Below are 23,097 nucleotides of genomic sequence, written 5' to 3'. Positions count from 1 at the left end.
ATATTTATTTCCCCTCAAATTCTGGTTCCAGGTACTTGTGTCTGTTGGAAAGTATTGAGTCAGGGTACAGACCTGGCACCTGCTGCCCCGTTTGCAGAAATCTGAGCACAGAAAGACTGGTTGTCAATATTTTCTACCTCCCTCTTTTATACCATTCAAAGGCTTTTAGAGCTGGTTTGAGGATGGCTGGGGAGCACTGCATGAGAAGTGCTGCTTGTGCTTATGCTGGAAACTTAGCTATGCAGAGTGAACTTTTAGGTGTTGAAAATGCGGGAGAAAAAATGTGCAATTCGGGTGCTGAAAATTCTGACAAACTGCTGGAGAATTTGAGTGTAGGCTCTTTATCCATTTAGTAGTCCCTGTGCCTTCACAGGTGCTGCAATCAGAGGAAAGGTAATGCACTTGCCTGCCTCTGCTGGCCGTTTCTGATTTGTTTTTCTCTGTGTTATGTAAAGCTCAGTAGTTAATAACCTGGCATTGTTGTGACAACCTTTGTAAATATGGTAACATTTCTGTGCTCTGTCTTTTCTTAGCATCTGGTCTGTTCACAATACGAAACATGGCTGCTTGGCTGACTCCAGACTAAAACAAGACCTGCTTTTCAATTGTTGCAATTAGTTTGCTACAGGTAAACCTAAACAGCTGATGGCAAAGCTACAGAACCAGCCTGGTGAAACATCAGCACAAGTAAGATGTTTAACCTTTATTCAGTCCCCTATTGATTTTTCTCTGTATATCTCTACTAGGGATGTGAATCGTTTTTTGACGATTTAAAATATTGTCCGATATATTTTAAATCGTCAAAATTCATTAGGGCCATGATACAATACCAATTCCCCCGATTTATCGTTAAAAAATCGTAAATCGGGGGAAGGGGGAGGGCAGGAAAACCGGCACACTAAAACCCCCTAAAACCCACCCCCGACCCTTTAAATTAAATCCCCCACCCTCCCGAACCCCCCCCCAAATGCTTTAAATTACCTGGGGATCCAGCGGTGGTCCAGAACGGCGGCGGTCCGGAACGGCCCCCTCAATTGAATCCTGTTGTCTTCAGCCGGCGTTCAACGGCGGTCCGGAACCCCCGCTGAACGACCTCCTGTAGTCGATCTCCTGCCGGCGCCATTTTCCGTACGGAAAACGATTCGCGGCAAGAAATCGCTTCCTGAACCCTGCTGGACTCCCAGAAACTTTTGGCCAGCTTGGGGGGGCCTCCTGACCCCCACAAGACTTGCCAAAAGTCCAGCGGGGGTCCGGAACGACCTCCTGCGTCGAATCGTTTTTGTCTATGGCCGCCGCCATTTTGCGGCGGCCATTTTGCAAAATGGCGCCGGCTGAAGACAACAGGATTCAATTGAGGGGGCCGTTCCAGACCGCCGCCATTCTGGACCACCGCTGGATCCCCAGGTAATTTAAAGCATTTGGGGGGGGTTCGGGAGGGTGGGGGATTTAATTTAAAGGGTCGGGGGTGGGTTTTAGGGGGTTTTAGTGTGTCGGCTCACGATTTTAACGATTTTCACGATAGTTTACACACCCAAACGGCAACAATACGATTCCCTCCCCCTCCCAGCCGAAATCGATAGTTAAGACGATCGAGGACACGATTCACATCTCTAATCTCTACCCCCATTTGAGTTCCCCGGTTATCCTGTTGTGCTAAAAGTCTGCCATACTCTGTGCCTTCCTATAAAGTTAATCTCCTGTATCTTTCACAGCACTTGATACATTGATTGTGTTCACTAAATGATGATTATCTAACTCATCAAGGGCTAGAACTCGAAGATTGCAAAACAAATGGACACCTAAATCACCCTGGTGAGCTGTGATGGTGACGCTTTAGGTTTGGATAAAGCATCAGCATGGAAACATTTGTTGACCTTAAGCAGGGCCTCTGGTTTCTCATAATTCCATGGCCCCTGCAAGGCTCATACAATCTGGCCCTTACCATCAAATTGCTAGCCTGATCCCATGGCATAATCGAATATCAAGACACACCTTTCTTCCCCTCCCCCTCCCCTGATCCTCTGACCAATCCCCCCCAACTGATTCTCCCTTCTACCTCCTTCCCTCCTTCCTCCACTGAACTGGCCAACAATAGAAGGAGCAGCTACGATGCCTCCTGCTGCTGAGTCCTTCTCCTTTGCTGAGGGGAATCAGAGTCACACTTTGAACTGCATGACACTATGATGTCTCTCACAGGTCAAAGGAAGATGTAGCCTGAGACACGACTATTCACTTACTGTTAGCCAGCTCAGCCATGACAGTAGGGCAGCAATGAGAGGGACCTGCCAGTGGAAGAGGTGACAAATACCGCAAAACTTAAGACTTGAAGCAAATACTAGAACCTTCAAGAAAGGAAGCAAAACTTGGTTATTCCAACACCTTGACCATAATTTCTCAAGTGCCGATTTCTGACTAATTTTAGATGCCCTTTTAAGATTTTAATATGTTCTTATTTAGTTTAATTGCTTTACTAATTATTTTATGTATTTTATGGCTATGATTTGTTATTGGAAATTCAAATGATTTTTAACTGTGCAATTGTTAATAAGTTGTAAACCGATGTGATGTTTTCTTCGAACGTTGGTATAGAAAAACTAATAAATAAAATAATAAATAAATAGTGGGGGCGCTGACGAGAAGAGGGCATTGGTAGGTGAGGGAAGGCATCAGTAGATGCTATGAGGGAGAGGATCAATGGAGAGAGGAGGGGAGAGGGGGGGAGTGAGAAAGAGCCTATAAAAGGTGACTAAGAAGTATGACATTGACTGGAGAACTAAGAGGGGCTGAGAGAGATGAAAGAGGTCCTAGATGGGTGAGAGAGGATGAGCTGGGCAGTTGAGGAGGGAAAGACTGAGAATATGTAAGAAGGGCTAAAAGAAATGTGATGAGGTGAGAGAGGAGCTAAGGGTGAGAAAGTGGCTGGGGGATGTGATAGGGATGTGCAGAAGGAAAAAATGTGTTTCGATTCGTTTTTTGTTTCGCCGGGACCCAAATTCATTGCATTAGTTTCATAGGGGAAAAAAACAATTCATTGATTAGTTTTATTTGTTTTCCATTTTCCCATTAAAGTCAATGGGGGAAGTATTTGCAGCCTATTTTTGGCTGCAGAATTGGGGTTTTCTTATCAATTCTGATGAAACGTCTGGGGAGCAATCATCAGAACAAGAAAAGAGCTCCAAGTTACTTAGACTGTGGCAAAGTGGCACCAAAGTGGCATGAATAGTCTAAGGCACTATAAAGGGGCAAAGGAGTAACAGGAGTGGCAAGAGTGCTTTAACAGAGGTGCAAAGCAGCAGCGAGAGTGTCAAAACCACACCACAGCTTCAAAAGAGAGCACCGATAAGAGTTATATGAACCCTCAAAGGCAGCACGACAGGCAACGTGGCAAGACAAGTGGCATCAACATCCTACAGCACAATCAAGGGGGAACATAGCAAGCAGAAAGAGTATCAGAAAAAAACACAAGGCGTCGATAAAGGGACAAAGCAGCAGAAAGACTAGCAACAGTACACTGAGAAACCAAGATAGTGGCAAGAACACCAAAAGGAGTAGAGTGAGTCATCTGGTGTATGGCAGCAAGGCAGAGTGACAGAAAGCTAGTCTGCACTAGAGATGTGAATCGGAACTGGATTCGGTTCTGATTCCGGTTCCGAATCATATCGTGATTTTTTTTTCGTCCGGCCCGATCGGGTTTTTTTTATCGGCTGCAGTAGGAGCACTGGATGGCCCACGCCATTTTTAAAGATGGCGCCGGCCATCCAGTGCTCCCTCCATGTGACAGGGGCCGGCCAATGGCATGGATACCCTGTCACATGGTAAGGGCAAAGGGCCATCGGCGCCATTTTGATTAGTGGCAGCCGATGGCCCGAGAGCGGGAGATCGCTCCCGGGATCCCCACTGGACCACCAGGTACCTGTGAAAAGTTTTGGGGGGGTCGGGAGGGTGGGGGAAGCTAAGGGATTAGTTTCAAAGGGTCGGGGTGGGTTTAGGGATTATATTTTAGTGCCGTTTTTCCCGCCCTTCCCCAAAACGATAAGAGAACCCCACGAACAATATCGTGGGGTTTCCTATCGGTTTCGGGGAGCCCCCGATTTCTGACGATTTTGAAAATATCGTACGATATTTTCAATCGTCCGAAATACGATTCACATCCCTAGTGTGCACTATTTCTGAATAATGTGTGCTATTTGAAATTACATTATGCATGATTCAGAAATAGTGTGCTCTAGTTCCTGAAATGAAAAACCTTGGAGGGCTTCAGAGCCAGCAGGGATTTGGTTTGAATCAAACTAAACAAAAAATGGGGTTTTCAGTTTGGATTACTTATTCCTGTCAAACAAATGCACATCCCTAGCTAGTACACCTCTGGGTTAATAACAATGCATGCAAGATGAACATGAAAGCATGGGCAGAGCTTAAACCATCTAGATTTAAGCCAGTGATCACTGCACACAAGGATAACTGCATAAGAGGCCGATACAGTACAGTGCGCTCCAACGGAGCGCACTGTCAGCCTGCTCTTGGACGCACGTTTTCCCTTACCCCTTATTCAGTAAGGGGAGGAAAATGCGCGTCCAACCCGCGGCACCTAATAGCGCCATCAACATGCAAATGCATGTTAATTGCCCTATTAGGTATGCACGCAGGATACAGTAAGTAAAATGTGCAGCCAAGCCGCACATTTTACTCTAAGAAATTAGCGCCTACCCAAACGTAGGCGCTAGTTTCTGCCAGCACTGGGAAAGTGCACAGAAAAGCAGTAAAAACTGCTTTTCTGTGCACCCTCCAACTTAATATCATAGCGATATTAAGTTGGAGGTCCCAAAGGGTAAAAAAAAGTAAAAAAAAAAAGAAGAAAAAATTTAAAATGGGCCGGTGGCTGTCGGGCCGAAAACCGGACTCTCAATTTTGCCGGCATCCGGTTTCCGAGCCCGTGGCTGTCAGCGGGCTCGAGAACTGACGCCAGCAAAATTGAGCGTCGGCTGTCAAACCCGCTGACAGCCGCCGCTCCTGTCCAAAAAGAGGCGCTAGGGATGCGCTAGTGTCCCTAGCCCCTCTTTTTACCGCCGGGCCTAATTTAAATACATTTTTTTACTGTATCGCGCGCACAGGAGAGTGACCTGTGCGCGCGCCCGCTCTCCCGCGTTTTTTACTGTATCGGCCCGTAACTTAGCTGGATAGAAGTTTCTCTTCCCTCCCCCTGCCAGTTCTTAACCCTCCAACCCAACAACCTTTTTAGGAATGCCCAGAATTGATCAGCTAAACATAGCCACCTAGTACAAATAAGTGACTATATTTATCTGCTAAGTGATGGTAAAATTTCAAAGGGACCAATCTAGCTTCCTAACTCAGCTTGGTGAATGGATTGCTTTGAAATCTACCACAATGGTGGCACAATGCATATACATAGCATGGCATGCATACTGACCCAGTTTATTTGGTGACAGAGCCCTCAGCCTAAGGCAAACACTGACACACCACACATACAAAAAAGAGATAGAATTGATGGAACACACTTCTCCAACTAGCCTTGCAAGCACTACCTTATGTTCCTGTTATGGTTTACACCTCTTTCCTCCAGTTACTAGACCCACTCAAGGATGCACTTCCTCCACTACAAGCATTGGTCATGCATGGTTCTGGCTCCTTCCTCTTTCCACGCCCTTCTTTTCACTCACCTCACACTTACTACAAAGGCTTGGGTTTACAAAAAATACCAAAGCTGTCCCCATCTTGCAGAAGCTTCTGAACTATGTGCAAGAGAGCAAGACATTGGCACCAGAAGATGCAAAAGCAGTAAGGCTTATTAGGAGATGTGGAGATTGTTTTAAAGAGAAGATTGTTGTGGAGAATTTTAGTCTCATAAAAGTGTTATTGCATGCAGAGTATGGAAGAAAGAAAGTGAGAAAATTGTGGAAAATGGCTGCCCAGGAAGAAAAGGTAAAACATAACATATTGGATAGGAAGAATCATTAATTTTCATGGATTCTGCTACATTTCCCAGTTTGTCCCTACATAGGCTTCTAAAAGTTATCGATTCTGTTTAGAATGTTAGGTTGTCCAATGATAGTGCAAGTACATTCAGATGGCTCTCACGCCAAGTTGAGGGCCTGGATGCACTTAAAGGGGCTCATACCTCTGAATCTATAACAGAGTCTTACAGTCTCCAGATTATGCTATTTATTTTTTTGAATATTCACCTACAGCCCTATGAGTCAGTTCTGCAATGTTTGGCAGAGAACTAAAAGTATTCAGATACCTCATAAACCTTGAGAAAACAAGAAGCACTTTAAAGTTTTTGGATTGTTACAGGGCTTTTCATGTAAAAATGATCTGTTTTATTTTCCACATTTCAAGGGTGTTTTTAAAAACTATCTTTAACCTGTTTGCAAAGTAAAGCTGTTTTTCAGTTTTGACAGTTAAGACAGCCATTTAGTTCATGAGCTTTCGACTACCTTTCGTTTCAGAGTAATCTGTTTATTTAGAAAGTGTTTGGCAATGAATGGAAGCCAGGAGAACAGCTAAGATTTCCTGCTTCGCTGTCTATACACGGAAGATCTACCAAGAACAGATGCTGCTAAACACCAGTTGTTTTTGCCAGCAATAATAAGACATTTCTACAGAAACCCTTTCCAAGAATCCTAATCTGTGGACTCTCACACAGTGTTTAAACACAGCTGCAACCTTTGTGCTTTGTCTTTGTTTTTTTCACTCTTACACTGTAGCCTGCTCAGGGTTTTACTGCTGAGTTTGTGAAAGCAAACCCAACCCTTTTGCCATAGGCATAGTTTGGGGAGAACACTGGGGGGGGGAGGGGGGAGACAATGCCCTTCCCAACACTTTTGGCTAGTTGCTGAGTCTGCCTCCATTTCCCTTCCCCCACCAGTATGACCTCCTTAGACCTTGCTCTCCCAACACTAAGAAAATAGTGCCTGTTCCTTTAGCTTTCACAAACCAAACTCCAAAAGGGCTTGGTTCCTTGGAGAAGGCGTAGTTTAGTGGCCAGAACAGTAGACTAAAATCCAAGGATGCCACGGTTCACATCCTGATTTTCCTTGTGACCTTGGGTAGGTTGTTTTGCCTTACATTGTCTCAGGTACAAATTTTGAGGGCTAGATTTTCTATCGTCGCGTGGCACTGTGAATCGCGCGGTACCGGGGGGGGGGATGGGGGCAAAGCGGGGGGGGGGGGGGGGGGGGGGCCTGCAAAAGCAGGCAGCAATCGCACCACTGCGGTGCGCTGGCTGCCGGCTTTCGCACCGAATAACTACACCATAAAAGGTGTAGTTATACACCATATACACCAGAGGTTCTCAACCCTGTATACAGTGTATACATACAGTGTATTAAATACATACAGTGTATGCAAATTTTCTCTCATGCATATTCATTGTGGATATCCTGAAAACCCGACTGCCTGGGGGGGGTCCCCAGGACAGGGTTGAGAACCACTGATATACACCATAAAAGGTGTAGTTATTCGGCGCAAAACTGGCGGCGATAAGGGTCCTTACCTTTCGTCGCCAGCGATGTCTCCGCAGCGTCGGCCCCAGTGCCGCCCCAACTCCTCCTCTTCTGGGTCCGATTCCCCCTCGATCACCCTATCGTGTGCGAGAACTATTGAAAATTACCCCCTTAGCTTGTAGGCCCTCTTGAGCAAGGAACTAGCCACTGAAACTCACCTTGAGCTTGGGTTTGGAAAGGCAAATAATTAAATCTAAACCAAAAAAAAAAGTCCAAATTCTTTGAAGTATACTGCATTGTGTGAGTGCCTTGGTCAGACTGAAAAAGCAATTACATTTTTTATTGAAACATACTATATGGGGTGGATTTTCAGAGCCCTGCTCGCGTAAATCCGCCCAAAACCGGGCGGATTTACGCGAGCAGGGCCCTGCGTGCCGGTAAGCCAATTTTACATAGGCCTCCCGGCGCGCGCAGAGCCCCGGGACTCGCGTAAGTCCCGGGGTTCTCCGAGGGGGGTGTGTCGGGGGAGTGTCGGGGGCGGGCCCGGTCGTCGCGGCGTTTCGGGGGCGTGTCGGCAGCGTTTTGGGGGCGGGTACGGGGGCGTGGCTACGGCCCGGGGCGGTCCGGGGGCATGGCCGCACCCTCCGGACCCGCCCCCAGGTCGCGTCCCGGCACGCAGGAGGCCCGCTGACGCGCGGGGATTTACGCCTCCCTTTACAGGGATTTACGCCTCCCAGAGGGAGGCGTAAATCCCCCGACAAAGGTAAGGGGGGGGTTTAGACAGGGCCGGGCGGGGTAGGTTAGGTAGGGGAAGGGAGGGGAAGGTGAGGGGAGGGCAAAGGAAAGTTCCCTCCGAGGCTGCTCCGATTTCGGAGCGGCCTTGGAGGGAACGGGGGTAGGCTGCGCGGCTCGGCGCGCGCCGGCTATACAAAATCCATAGCCTTGCGCGCGCCGATCCAGGTTTTTAGCAGATACGCGCGGCTCCGCGCGTATCTACTAAAATCCAGCGTACTTTTGTTTGCGCCTGGAGCGCAAACAAAAGTAGGCTATTCGCGCTCCTTTTAAAATCCGCCCCTATATATATAATGGCTGTAAAGGCAGCATTGCTCAATCAATATCAAAACCTTGACACATGCATTTCTCCTGAGCCACTATAACACGCTCTATCATGGCATACTCTTAAATCTAGTAAAAAAAAAAGATTCATAGTCCAAAACACAGCAGCAAAATTGATTTTTAGAAAGAAAAAAATGTGATCATGTAACCCCTTTTCTTCGCTGGCTGCCAATTATGTGCCAAATCCATTTTAAGATTTTATGCCTCACTTTTAAGGCCTTTGGCTGGGGTATTCTTACTTATCTTTCCATCTTTCTTATGCCTTATCAGCCAGGATGTTCTGTGTAATCACCACAAGAGTTACTAAGGCTCCCCTCTCCCAAGGAGATTATATTGGAAGGAACACAGGAAACAAGCTTTTCATACCTTGCTCCACTGTTAAGGAATTGTTTACCACTGTCGGTTCGCGTAGAGAAAAAATATCTTACATTCAGGAAACATGTAATGGCATGTCTTTTGCTCTAGGCTTGGCTGGGAGGTTGAAAAACTTACTATTGTATTAAGTTATTTCTATTTATTGTCTTAAGGTCATACATTTATTTTTCATTTATTTGGTGGGGGTTTTTTTGTAATCCATTAGTTATCTTTTGTTGTGTTTGGTTTTATATATACTTTAGTTTGAGTGTCATATATTTAGAAACATCTATGTGTAGCTATTTCAAGTTTATATACTACTATTTGATGTTTTGTGCTAATTTTTAACCTGTATCTGATATTGTAACAATATATGTTTTCTTGTACATCATTTTGATTTTTTTTTTGCTAGAAAAGCCATCTAGAAAGTAAATAAACTAAACTAAACTAATGGGGTAGGTTATAAGTTTTTTGTTGTTTTTTTTAAGGCAAGGGCAACTCTTCTGGACAACTAGGCTTTCAGTCTGACCAGAACCTGCTTTAATCTTGCATACTACAAATACCTTGGTAACGTGGTTCAAATGAATCCTCAAGCCAGGTTTCCCTTCTTGCTGGAGACTGTGGATGCTGTCACTATAGTCAGAGCCCCTGGTCTCCTGGGATTATGCAATCAAAGCAAGGGCCACAAAATTTGGTATTTTTCCACAGAATTGCTGGCAAGTCATGGAATGTGTAGAATCTTAGGAACCAACTAAGTGCCTCTCTCCCTCCCAAGACTACCACCCAGCCCTTCCCCCAACCACCGCTGAGAAACTGAACCCAGGTCTCCTACATGAAAGGCCAAGCCCTCTCTTCAATTTTAGCTCATCACCACAGTTACTCATATATAACCCCAAGACGGGGTACATAAAATGATGGGGTGGATTCCCCATTGCTTAAGGATCATCTTTTATAAGGGTTCTTCTAAGTTGGTCATGCAAATGGTGAAGTTGACCTGATGCAGACAGCCTGTCTGAAACACAACTCTCTTTCTCACCTCACTGTTAGGAGGACGTCCCCTCACTCTCCTCCACGATCTCTGACTACGTCCATAAAACATGCTGGTTCAAAGAATGAAACTGAAACATCGTATCAATTCCAAAAAACAGACGGCAACTTTATTTTCTGGTATATTCAGCCAGCATCAAGAACTATGTACATGGTCGAGATTATTATACCAGTTGAAATGCTGAACAAGTCAGAAAAATCATGGGCTTCATAACAGTGAATAATTACAATTACTGCTCACCATAAGGGGTCAACTTTTTATTCTCTTCACTGACTTTTCTCTTCTTCAGCCATATGGGAGGGCTGGTTGTTTAAAAAAAACAAAAACCCATATACAAAAATTGTCATCCAATGGGCACACAAAAACGACAAAACTGAAATAATCCGCATGGACAAAACACCCAATCCATCACCACCACCCCAACTCATACTCGACAATCAAATGAACCCAATACTCCCTGTCACCCACACCAGAAACCTAGGAATAATTATTGACAAAGAACTTTCAAGAACCATATATCAAACAAAATCAAAGAAGGATATCACAAACTACTAACCCTAAGACGTCTGAAACCATTTCTTAAACCTTATGACTTCAGAACTGTACTACAGCTAATCATATTCTCAATCATCGACTACTGCAACTCCCTACTGATAGGAATACCTCTTCCAACCTCAAGCCTCTCCAAATTCTGCAAAACTCAGCAGCCAGAATTCTGACTGGAACAAAGAAGAATGACCACATAATGCCTATATTGATTTCACTACACTGGCTTCCAATTAAATCCCGAATCAAACACAAATCAAACACAAATCAAACACAAAGCTAAAAAAATAAAACCAACCCACACTAGGCCCTGAGACCCTCGCGAGAAGGGAACCGTGCCCCTAAAGGAAACAACGGGCCAATCAGAAGGCGGCAACAGCCCTTTAAATCACTGGAACTCACCAGCGGCGTTCTTTTCCGGCGCACTCCCGCTCCCTGCAGCTACCCTATTCCTCTCCCTGCCGAGGCTCGCGCGGTCGGCGCGGCCCATTCAGGGCGAGAGCCTGCTCACCTCCTTCCAGCGATAAGGTGAGCCGTGCAGGGTGGGACAAATGGAGCAAAAGCTAAAAAAAAAAAACCAACCCGCACTAGGCCCTGAGAGCCTCGCGAGAAGGGAACCGCGCCCCTAAAGGAAACAATGGGCCAATCAGAGGGCGGCAACAGCCCTTTAAATCACTGGAACTCACCGGCGGCATTGCGCGCCGGGCGTCGCTCGCCCGAAGGAGCGCAACCTAAGGGGCCTGCCCCTTAGTGCGCCCCTTGGTGAGCCCCAGGAATTAGAAATAAGGCCCCCTTCAACAGTCTACCTCGCCTCAGCATTGGCACACTAGAATCACAGCCAACATTCTCGCACTCATCCAGTCTCCAGCACCTATCCAGCCTCCAGCACCCATCCAGCCTCCAGCAGCATTCATCCAGCCTCCAGCAACATTCATCCAACATCCATGCAGCCTCCAGCAGCATTCATCCAGCACCCATCCAGCCTCCAGCAACATTCATCCAACACCCATCCAGCCTCTGCCAGTCTACATCCAGCATCCATCCAGTCCTTGATCGCACAACTAGACCACTATGCCACCAGAATTCTCAATCCCTATTCTTCACCGCAGCTTCCGCAACACAGATAAAGCAACAATGCAACCGCAGCCACGCTCCTCCAAAACCCTCATCCCAATCTTAATCACCCCTCTCAGCCAACTACTAGGTCTCTCGCTATTCTCCCTAACTCTTTTCAACGCACAATCCATCACTAAGAAAACTCTGATACTCAATGACTATCTCTTAGACGCCAAACCGGACATCTGTGCCATAACAGAAACTTGGCTTAAACAAACAGATATAACCCTAATAAACCAACTCCCCACACAGATGTACAACTTCTTCTCCCTCCCCCGACTAAAGAAAAGGGGAGGAGGCCTACTGCTAGCAACCAAAAAAGAACTGAGAGACTCCCAACTCCCAATAAAATCGGACTCAAAATTGGAAATAGGCCTATTCAAAACTAATGAACTCCAAATCCTCTTAGTTTACGCCCCTCCTGGACTCCTAGATGCAGATGCCTCCATCATAATAGAATGAATTGCAAAACACATAAACCTGGACTCCCCTGCCTTGATCCTAGGAGATTTCAACCTTCATGTCAATAACACCACACTCACAACCAACTGTGAAACCCTCCTATCCACACTCTCAGCCTTGGGCTTCCAACAGATTATCAACAAGCCCACCCACAAGGCAGGCCACACTCTGGACCTCATTTTCACGAACTCCGGCATCAAGCACTCATCCCATCCTGTTTGCACTCCAGTCCCCTGGTCGGATCACTCATTAATCTCCGCCACTTTCTTAATGACAGCAACCCGCAAACCTCACTCCCCTCAATCTCCATTCCCTTACAGAAGATCTTGCTCTTCCGATGACCTCAGCTTCCACCTGGCTAAAGAACTTCCAAACTTAAACTTTGCAGATCCCAACGCAGCCTTATCATCCTGGAGCAATATCACAGAGGAAATAGCAAATAAATTATGTCCTCTTTCAACAAAAACACTCAACCTAAATTCACCAAAGAGACAACCATGGTTCACCAAGGACCTACGGAAACTCAAACAAACCCTCAGAAAAAAGGAAAACCTATGGCGCAAAACCCCTTGTGCCAGTACACTTTCCACTTACAAATCTGCCCTCCACCACTACAGGAACACCACACTAAAGGCAAAAAGGGATTTCCACACTCACAAGATTCACAACCTTACCTTTGACGCAAGAGCCCTCTTCTCCTACGTATCCGAACTAACTCAACCTAACTCACCTTCTTTCCCCAGTGAACAAGCACAAGCTAAAGCAAATGAACTAGCCCTATTTTTCCAAAATAAAATCTCCAATCTCTTAACCCTCCTCCCACCTAACACCACCCTTCTAACTCCCCCCACATCCCCAACAAGACAATCTCACTGGACACGTTTGAACCTACCACCGCCTTAGAGATCCAATCCCTGCTAAAGAAAATGAAACCTTCATCCCATCCCTTCGACCTAATACCGTCAAAACTTCTTCTGTTAATACCCGAAACCATCTCTAAACCACTTGCGGACATTATAAACTGCTCCTTAACACAGGGAATCTTCCCTGAGGCACTAAAAATGGCTTCTCTTAAACCACTACTAAAGAAACCAGACTTGGATCCCATGAACCCAAACAACTTCCGCCCAATCTCCAATCTGCCTTTTGTAGCAAAGATTCTGGAAAAACTGGTCAATTCGCAACTCTCTACCTACCTCGAAGATCATGAAATACTACACCCCACACAATATGGGTTCCGCAAGACCTTAAGCACTGAAACTCTTCTCTTATCGCTAACTGACCACCTCACCATGGGCTTGGACAAAGGACAATCGTCCCTACTAATTCTACTGGACCTGTCGGCAGCCTTCGACACTGTCAACCATGCCACCCTCCTCACCCGCCTTTCAGACATTAGAATAACAGGCTCTGCTTACACTTGGTTCAAGTCTTTCCTCTGTAACAGAGGCTACAAAGTTAAAATCAATAATAAAGAATCTCCCCGCTACAATTCCTCACAAGGAGTTCCTCAAGGTTCCTCACTATCCCCAACTCTTTTCAACATATACCTTCTTCCTCTATGCCAACTGTTAACTAACCTACAACTAAAACATACGCCGACGACGTACAAATCTTGATACCCATCAAAGAATCTATCTCAAAAACCCTCAAACACTGGGAAAACTGCCTACAAGAGATCAACCAACTCCTCGCTAACCTAAACCTGATTCTAAACTCGGCCAAAATGGAACTCCTCCTCATCACCCCCGAAAACAGCAACTCCCCACAAACTGCACCAGTTAACACCATTGCTACACAAGCAAGAGACCTAAGGGTAGTAATAGACAAACACTTGAACCTAAAATAATTTATAAACAACACAACCAGGAACTGCTTCTACAAGCTGCAGGTAATCAAGAGAATGAAACCACTACTACACTTTCATGACTTTAGAACAGTCTTACAATCCGTAATTTTCTCCAAGATGGACTATTGCAATTCAATCTTGCTAGGTCTCCTGTCCTCATCCATAAAACCACTTCAGATGCTACAGAACGCGGCAGCCAGAATCCTGACAAATTCCAGAAGAAGAGACCACATCTTGCCAATTCTATCTAATCTTCACTGGCTGCCAATACACTACAGAATCCTACACAAGTCCATCACCATCATCCACAAATCCATCCACTCACAGGCCCCTCTCAACCTCCAAATCCCCCTCAGAATGCACACATCATCCAGACCTATCAGAGACACCTACAAAGGCTCCCTGACTGTTCCCCCAACTAAAGCTACACTCCATAAGGCACTCAGAGACCGGGCCTTTTCTACAGCGGGCCCCTCTCTTTGGAATACATTACCACCGGATCTTAGACTTGAACCCTGCTTACCAACATTCAGGAAAAGACTTAAGACTTGGCTATTTAAGCAAGCCTTTCCGGAGTCAAATATCCATTGAGAGACCTTACTGCCCAATGTAAATATCCATAAAGAGACATCACTGCACATTGTAAATAAGTTACCTCTGTAAATATTTTTTACGCCGCTATCCTTGTCTCCTTCCTCCCCCCCTTCTACAACCTTGTTTTATTGTAACTTTTGCTTCCTCCGCACTTGTTAAAAGAACAGTTTTTGCACCCCCTGTTATCTGTAAACCGGCATGATATGATCTTATCATGAATGCCGGTATAGAAAAACCTTAAATAAATAAATAAATAAATAAATAAATAAATAAATCCATGACCATCATACACAAATTACTAAACAATGAACATCAAGATCAAATTGGTTTAAACATAACCCCCCAGAATCCCCAAAGACACTTACATTCAAACAACACAGGCTGCTTAACAGTCCCCCCCCATCAGAGATGCTCATTTGACAGCAACCAGAGAAAGAGCATTTTCCATCGCCTGCCCTAAAATATGGAACTCCCTCCCAAAAGATTTAAGAACCCAACCTAACCTCAAAACTTTCAAAAAAGATCTAAAAATGTGGTTGTTTTACAAAGTCTACATTGACAATTAAGCATCACAACATCCAAACACCCAACAGAATTACCAACCGAGTCCACGAAAAAAATTGTCATCAACCAGCACCAAGCAAACCCTTCTCATTCAAAAATGATTTTATTCTGGACTATAAAAAAGATTAACTTTATGTTTATAATATGTATCCTGTTATACCCTTAATTTCACAATTGTTAAGAAAATACCTTTTGAATCTTGTAAACAGTTGTGATGGCTTCACCGCATGATGGTATATAAAATTCAACAAATAAAATAAATAAATAAGCACCAAAATTCCATGACAGTAGAATATACCATCACTTTTCCCAGGCACTGTTCCATGACAGTAAAATATACCATCACTTTTCCCAACAATGGTCATCGACCTCTTTATACATATCTTCACAGTACCATCCCACTATGCTGGTTTCATCAGACACAGCATTAGTAAGGACTTCTTGAGACAATATCTCAGTACAATTTCCACTTTCTTTACCTCAGTTCCTTCCCCTCTTGGAGCATCCTGTTTTGCATCTCTTGACTAGATCCTTGGGAGGAAGATAACACCACTCCACACTCTGGCCACTGGCCTCTCAGCTTCACCTCTATGGTCAGCTCCTCTAGGGATGAGAAAACCTTAACTTTCCATCTGTGCTTGGTTCCTCAGACCCACATATCAAGAATACTACAGGGCAGTTCCCCACTGGGTTAACTCACCCTACTCCTACATGTTTCCTTTTGAGATGTATGACAGTTCCCCTGGGAGGAAAAGAATCCATTCAGTGCCACTCCAGTACTCCTTGGCATCTGGTACAACCCTGAAGGTGAACAGACTCTACTCCACGTCTTCTTGCCCTTGGGCCTCTCTCCTTGAGAAGAAGTTCCCCTGCAGGGTCCCACTTTTCTTTGAGGGTCCCTGGACCTCCCAGCCCACAGATTGGTCAAATCCCCAGCCTACACTGGGGAAGGGCAGGTGAGGAAAGGGCAAAAACCTAACAAAACCTTTCCCCTTTATACTGCCTGTTCTCTAGAATCCACCAATAGGAGAGTCTCTAAACTGTTAAGAGACCGTAGATCCTTTTCCCAAAAAACACTTTAACCTATTTACATCATGATTGATTCCTCTAAAATGTTATCCAGTGGTCATTTCATAGTACTACATGATAACAATTTTACACTTGTCAACCAGTCAAGGAATGATGAGGGCAAGGTCTCCCTCACCTAAACAGTTTTGTACACTTTGACCCAGCATAATAAGGGTCATCCCAAGGTGGGTTGTCACACATACAACTGCCTGCAGCCATACCACATTGGGTTGTCATCATGTGATATCTCAGAAGCTCAAGTTTGATTCTGTTGAGCTTCTCAGATATCACATGATGACAACCCAATGTGGTATGGCTGCAGGCAGTTGTATGTGTGACGACCCACCTTGGGATGACCCTTATTATGCTGGGTCAAAATGTACAAAACTGTTTAGGTGAGGGAGACCTTGCCCTCATCATTCCTTGACTGGTTGACAAGTGTAAAATTGTTATCATGTAGTACTATGAAATGACCACTGGATAACATTTTAGAGGAATGAATCATTCTTGGATAGGAGACCTCCCAGAAAAACTGCCTGCTGTAAGAAGTGATAATAAAGGCCCCCAAATAAATGACACTCTTACCTCTAAACCAGTACTGAAACAACTTCCCAGCATGATGCTGAAGGAACTAAACAGTCAAGGGTGGTGCTTTTTGGATGTGGTGTGTGGGTGTTGTCTTTTGGATGAGATGTGATGTATAAATGCATAAATAATTATGATTAGGTAATAATGATCAAAGGGATAAGATCAGGACTGGCTCATTCTTTTCCTAATGACCTGCAGCTATCACATAAACAAAAGCATGCTCTAGTCATCCACATTATTAAATAATTTCCACTAGTAACTGACATAATAATCATTTGAATTTTTTATGTTTTTCATTTCATTAGTTTATAAATATATTTAACTTAATTTGAGTAGTTTTGGATATATGTTAATTGAAGGAAGAAACAGAAATAGTAGGAACAACCTTCTTCAATTAAAGAAACATTCAAATTGTTATTGTAGTTATCAATGAAGAATATAGACATATTGACTCTGCCGTTACACTAAAGGAGGTATTCACTGTAGTCAATTATTTTTAAATCGAAAGCTCCTACTAAAATCTTTATCCACTCTCATACCTTCCCTTTATCCACTCTCATAACCTGATCTTTATGGGTCTACCAATGAACCATCTCTTGCCGTTGCAACCTATTCAATATTCAGTCACAAATACCTTCCTCCAGTGTCATTATGAGCATAGTCACCATATTGGCTCCCCATCGATTTCCACATAAAGTTCAAACTTTTGAACTTTCCTACACGAGCATTCAGTCTGCACCTCCTCCTTACCTTTCCATTCTTATCTCCCCATACACTCCTTCTCCCAAACTTCATTCATTTGGCAAGAAAGAGTCACTCATACTCTTATCCTCCATCACCAAATTTCAAAACCATGCTGGCACCAAATGCCTAGAATAGCCTTCCCTAGTTGATGTGTCATGCTCCTCTCTTATCCTATTCAAACCCTACATAAAACCCATTTTTTTGAGGCTGCTTCTAAAACTTAAACCCTGGTTCTCCCTGATTATGGCCATCTTGATTTTAGCTATTTTCTATAGTAAGCAAAGTCCCTCTTATGTATGTTGTATGTTTGTCTAGACTAGATTGTAAGCTCCATGGAGCATGGATTGTCTCATGCATTTCTGTACAGTGTTGTGCATATCTTGTAGAACCTTATAAATGATTGATAATAGTGTAGTAGGGTAGTCTTAAATCTTATAGGACTCCCAGGTCAAATGGTTTTAATATATATTTATATAATATATATTTAATATCAGACCATATGTCTATATTTTTAGTAACGCTTTTCTCAAATATTGATATTGTTGATCTTTTGCCCAACTCAATATATTAAGGTATCATTTCACTTTTATACAAGCATGATCAATTTGCAAACAAATGCACCTTGCTGGGGGGAATTTTCAAAATCATTTATGCGCATAAAAGCAGGTTTCATGGGCATCAATGGCTGTTCTAAGACTGGCCTAGACTTAATGGGTGGAGAAGTGTGCATGCAACCCAGTGCCATGTGTACATTTCCACTTACTGAGGAGAGGCCATCTAAGGTTATGGAGTTGAAGCTAAGTCTGCATTTATGTGCTTACTTTTTGATTTTAAAAAGTATGCATGTAGGTCTATCAATGTAAAGTATGCCCGCTGAAGCAGAGGTGTGACTTTATGCAAGTGAATGTCATGAGTACTCAGTCTATTACTTGGTTATTTTCAAAGCGCACAAGTACACTTTGAAAATAGTAGTCTTAGAAGAGCATGAGGAGATAGAAGCCCAACCTCGATTCTGCCATGAAGGCCCAGTCCGCCACGGCGGAGGACTCTCCTGTTGACATCATCATTGAGGGACTGCTTTCTATTTAAGACCTCTGTACTGCAGCACAGTTGGGGAGCATGAGGAGAGAGAATCCCTACCCTTGATCATCCTGGTGACATCATCGAGGGCCTGCTCTCTATTTAAAATTTCTGTACTGCGGCATGCCAAAGGGGTGCACACCTGGATTGAATTCAGATTTGATCTCTTCTCACTTTTTCTTCCTTAAACTTTGGGTTTCACTATGGCCAAGCAAAGGAAAGGTAGTGTTTGTGCCCTCCAACCCAAGCCTTCTACGCTTCCTTTCTTATCCCAGCCGACCCTTGAAGCTTTCTTTCAGAGTCAAGGTAATTTGGGCCCCAATAAACTTGGAGTTTTCAGCTCCAATCAAAGTGCAACACAGTTTCTTGGAGTTCTAAAGGCCCTTCCTCCTGCATGTGAATATATTGACCCAGACTAGAGCCGAGGTAGACATTGAGGTGATTAATCAGGGCTGGTGCATCCCAATAAGCGAACTAGGGTGCCAGCCATTAGGGTGAACAAAGAGCAGCCATGTGGGTCTGCAAGCGAAGCCCATCCCACTCACAGCCGACAGGAGTAGAGACTTGGTGGGCCACGAGTGACAGAGACTCAGTGGGCCAAGAGCAACATCCAGAGAAGCAGAGTCTCGGCAGGCCACTAGCGGCACCTCTGTGTGTGTATGTGAGTGAGAGGGATTGTGAGTGTATGAGAGAGCAATGGTGTTAGTGAGAGAAAGGGAGGGAGCCTGTGTAAGAGTACATGTGTGAATGAGACAAGGAACCTAAGTGTGTGTTAGAGAGGGGGCCTGTCTGAATGAATGAGGGTAAGGGCCGGAACAGGGGCCTGGACTGGAGAGGGGGGTGGGCGCAAGGCAGAAGATTCACCTACGGCACCTAATACCCTTGCACCGGCCCTGTGATTAATTCTTCCACCCTATCTTGTTTCTGCGGTGTGAAGTCTTCAGCCACCTTGGAGGTGTTATGTTCTATCCCCAAATCGTCTCAGGAGATGGAACAGTCCTCGTTGATTAAACTGGCAGCTGTCACTCTCAAGGTGCTATGGACCAGCAATAGCTAACTTGGAGGAATCTGTTTACATTCAAATTGACTCTGTATTGACCTCTTTAGTAGGGTTCTCTCTGCAGGTGAATGATCATTCTCACTTAATAAAAGAACAGGGTGAGAAACTGGTAGGAATGGGGAATAAATGTTCCTCTCTTCATTAATGCAATACTACTTTAAGTAAAGGTAACCAATTACTTCATTTGAAGATGGAAAATTATTCCAGAAGACTAAACTTAAGATTTATTTTCTTATTGCCCCCTAGTTTACCCCATGAAAATGTTAAAAAAAATTCTATCGAGTTTTTGAAAGTTTCCTGCTTTTTTCTAAAGTATTTTATTTGCCTGGTAAAGAAAAGGATGTTCCTTTGGGGGTAATGTGAGTAGAATTGAACTTGTGTCTGATAGCCTTGATCTTACTGAAAATTTGGAACATTCACAATCTGAAGTTAAGGTTAGATCTGCATTAATGGTTTCTTATCTGCAAGAATCTGATAAATAGTGGAATATGAGATTGTTTTTCGTCTGAAAAACCCTGGCTTCTTAGGTCAAAGAATTTCATTTTTCCCAGACGTTGCTAAGGAAGCACAAAGTAGATGGAAAATGTTTCGTATGAATTGGATTTGGAGCAACTTTTCTTCTGAGGTTTCTATACAAAAAACCTCAAGGGCATAAATATGTTTTTTTTCCAATCTAATTCAGTTAGAAGGATTTTTGTAAAATGGGATAATACTGTCTCTCTCTTTCTCTCTCATCACTATTGGATTTGGCCTGTTAGTATAGATCCTTGCAACTTACTTGGTGTTTTTCTTTTTATCTCCCTCATATTGTGGACTAATGAATCACAGTTATATAGGATGATTTCTTCATAATAATATTACTTTTTCTTTGCAATGTCTGGTTATCCATATATAATTGTAGTGTTTTTCTTGTATCTACTTCTATTGTTTGATTTTATTTGAAAAGAGTTTAAAAAATACAATATACATGTAGACTTTACCCTCAATATAGAAATCTCACTGTTTCATTTCTACATACTTACCAATATCGTGGCATAAAAGTTATACAAAACCAACAATATATCAAAGCATATAGCCTCCATTGTCAACTTTTGATGTGTATTATACCACTGCCTGACTGATTTATATATATAAAATCTTTAATAAAATTCACAATAAAAATCAACATTAGATGAAGAAACAAGAAACACTGAAGACAAACAAGGTGATAGTGAGATATGTGTCCTAATGATTGCAGAGATTTAATGAGGAGCACTTATATTTTTGAGTCATATAAACTATTCATCCTAAGCTCTTCAGAAAACTCTCAAAAGCATGCAAAGAGTCTAGTGCACATTTCTTGGCAGAGGTGCAAATATATTAGACACTTATGTCTATTAAATCCAGAAAAAGGAGGCATCTGTGCAGTGGCAATCGATAACAGGGTATTATCAAACTAGGCGAGAGAACATAGTAGAAATCTCATCTTTGTGAGACTTTCCTCACTCCAATGACGTCAAATCTTCACTGAGGTGTACTGTACTGTTCGTACGTCTCACTCTGCATGCAAAACTGGCCCCAAAACTCTAAACTACCACCAAAACCTCACCTCGAGTTGTTAGCTTGTCCTCCTACAGTGATATAAATGGTTGACTGCCCCCCCCCCCCCCCCCCAGCACTATCCTGTCTGGGCAGTTCATGAGTAGCAAAATACAAGTATCACAGGGTGTGAAAAACTTAACATGCTCCACAATACAGTACCTATGCAAAGTGCTAATGTTACAATTCCTCCTATAGTTGTGCCACAGGAGGCATCTTACCTTCTTCTGGAGGCCGCTCCGAAGCCAGGGCCTCACCTGAGCAACTGTCCGGATCCTGCTCCAAGGTCTGGGAGGCCTTCGGTGTGGTTTGGGGCCTACTTGAGGCCTGTTCCACTGCAACCTGGATGCTCTGGTGTGGGCCACGCCCTTCTCCTAAGAGGCAGGCCCGTGGCTCCTCTCCACACTTATGGAGCCAGCGAGGGGGCGGACCATCTGGACTCCTCCCAGGGAGTTGCCTGCTTCTGGGCTATAAAAGCCTTGCTCCAGCACTCATGCTTGGCCTTGCATTGGAGTTACATGACTCTGGATGTCTCCTCTTCCAGCACGCCGGCAGGCCTCCATATTTGCTTCAGCTTGGTGTCCGTGTCTTGCTCGCCCTAATGTTTCATGATGTTCCTTGGTGTTTGTTCCTGACCCTGATGTTTTTAACTTGCTTCAGACTGCCGGTGTGCAGTGACCCTGCTTCAGACTGCCAGTGTGCAGTACATTACCCTGGACTGCTTCGTGCAGCATATTTCCTTCCTGCGCTGCTTCCGCTCCTGCGAATGTGGGACAGGGTGGTCCGTGACCAGACCAGTCGTTCTGGCTGTGTAGGGTGCCCTGAGGAACAGTGCCAACATCTGAACCTCCCTGCTTGTTTCAGAGTCTACATCTACAGTATCTTGCTTTAGAGTCTACATCTACAGTACCTTGCTTTAGAGTCTACGTCTGCAGTCTGTGGTTCCCGAGTCTTCGTCATCTGTTCCAGATCCTTCGTCTGCCCAATGCCCATGCCCTGAGTCTGGCCTGCTGCCTCTTGCCATCCCAGAGGCAGGTCCGAAAGGGCCAGGAACGGTCGGAGGACTATTCATCACCAACACTTCACATGTTGGTTCCGGAGGCATGCAGGTCCGGCTGGGGGTCAGGTCCACGCTACACCTACCCTTGGTGCGGGATCGTGCCAGCGGCCCAATGGCACACTCCCTCCAAGGGGGACCGCTCTCCTAGCACTCCCTGGTAACAGCTAACATAGCACATGGTGCAGTAATTCTAAAATTATCATAAATACACCCCTTTTTTTAATCACAGGTGCTATTTTTGCTTTATTTATAGCATTTTTATGAATCTAGGCCTAAGGAAGAGATCATTAGATGAGAATTAAGAAGACAGGAGTAGCTCCAGCATAGAGTAAGTCTGACAATGAATTCACTAGCCGCCAGGAGACTGCTAATAACAAAGATAAACACAACAGATACATTCTGAGAACAAACTGACCAGTCATGTCATAATGAACATTAATTCTCTACATTGCATTTCCATTGTCTTTCTGAGCTCCTGTGTCTTATTTTCATTTGCGCTGCAGTTAAAGATATGACTTCATCAGGCAGCAATTTTAATCCTTTCTCTTCTGCTTATTGTGTTTCATCCCTGAACATGCTGACACCGCTTCTTTTAATCCTGACACCGCTTAGGAAATATTTTGACTGAGTTCCTTCAGGCTGTCTGTAGGAAGCCCGGGATTCCGCTGGTTGTGTCTGCAAGGAGATGGTGGCAACCCCCAGCACTGGCTTAGCACTCTGCACTGGCCATTGACGTCATCCTGCTCAGGTTTCATTGCAAAAACATGTAACCAACACATGCAGTGAGCCGTTCTTTATTTAATGCCT

The 23,097-nt window shown here is 44.3% G+C and overlaps 1 long non-coding RNA gene across 2 annotated transcripts in view; it reads left to right on the top strand.

Moving 5' to 3' along the window:
* The first annotated feature begins 512 nt into the window (after window positions 1-512).
* LOC115094462 overlaps window positions 513-23,097 on the top strand; it is a 100,114-nt gene continuing 77,529 nt past the window's right edge. For both annotated transcript variants that reach the window (XR_003857557.1, XR_003857556.1), the window contains exons 1-2: window positions 513-687; window positions 5,885-5,940. This is a non-coding gene — a long non-coding RNA (uncharacterized LOC115094462). The remainder of the gene's footprint in view (window positions 688-5,884; window positions 5,941-23,097) is intronic.

Source organism: Rhinatrema bivittatum, chromosome 6 (genome assembly GCF_901001135.1).
Source record: "Rhinatrema bivittatum chromosome 6, aRhiBiv1.1, whole genome shotgun sequence".
Taxonomy (NCBI): Eukaryota; Metazoa; Chordata; class Amphibia; order Gymnophiona; family Rhinatrematidae; genus Rhinatrema; species Rhinatrema bivittatum.
This window is presented reverse-complemented; position numbering and strand designations above follow the sequence as displayed.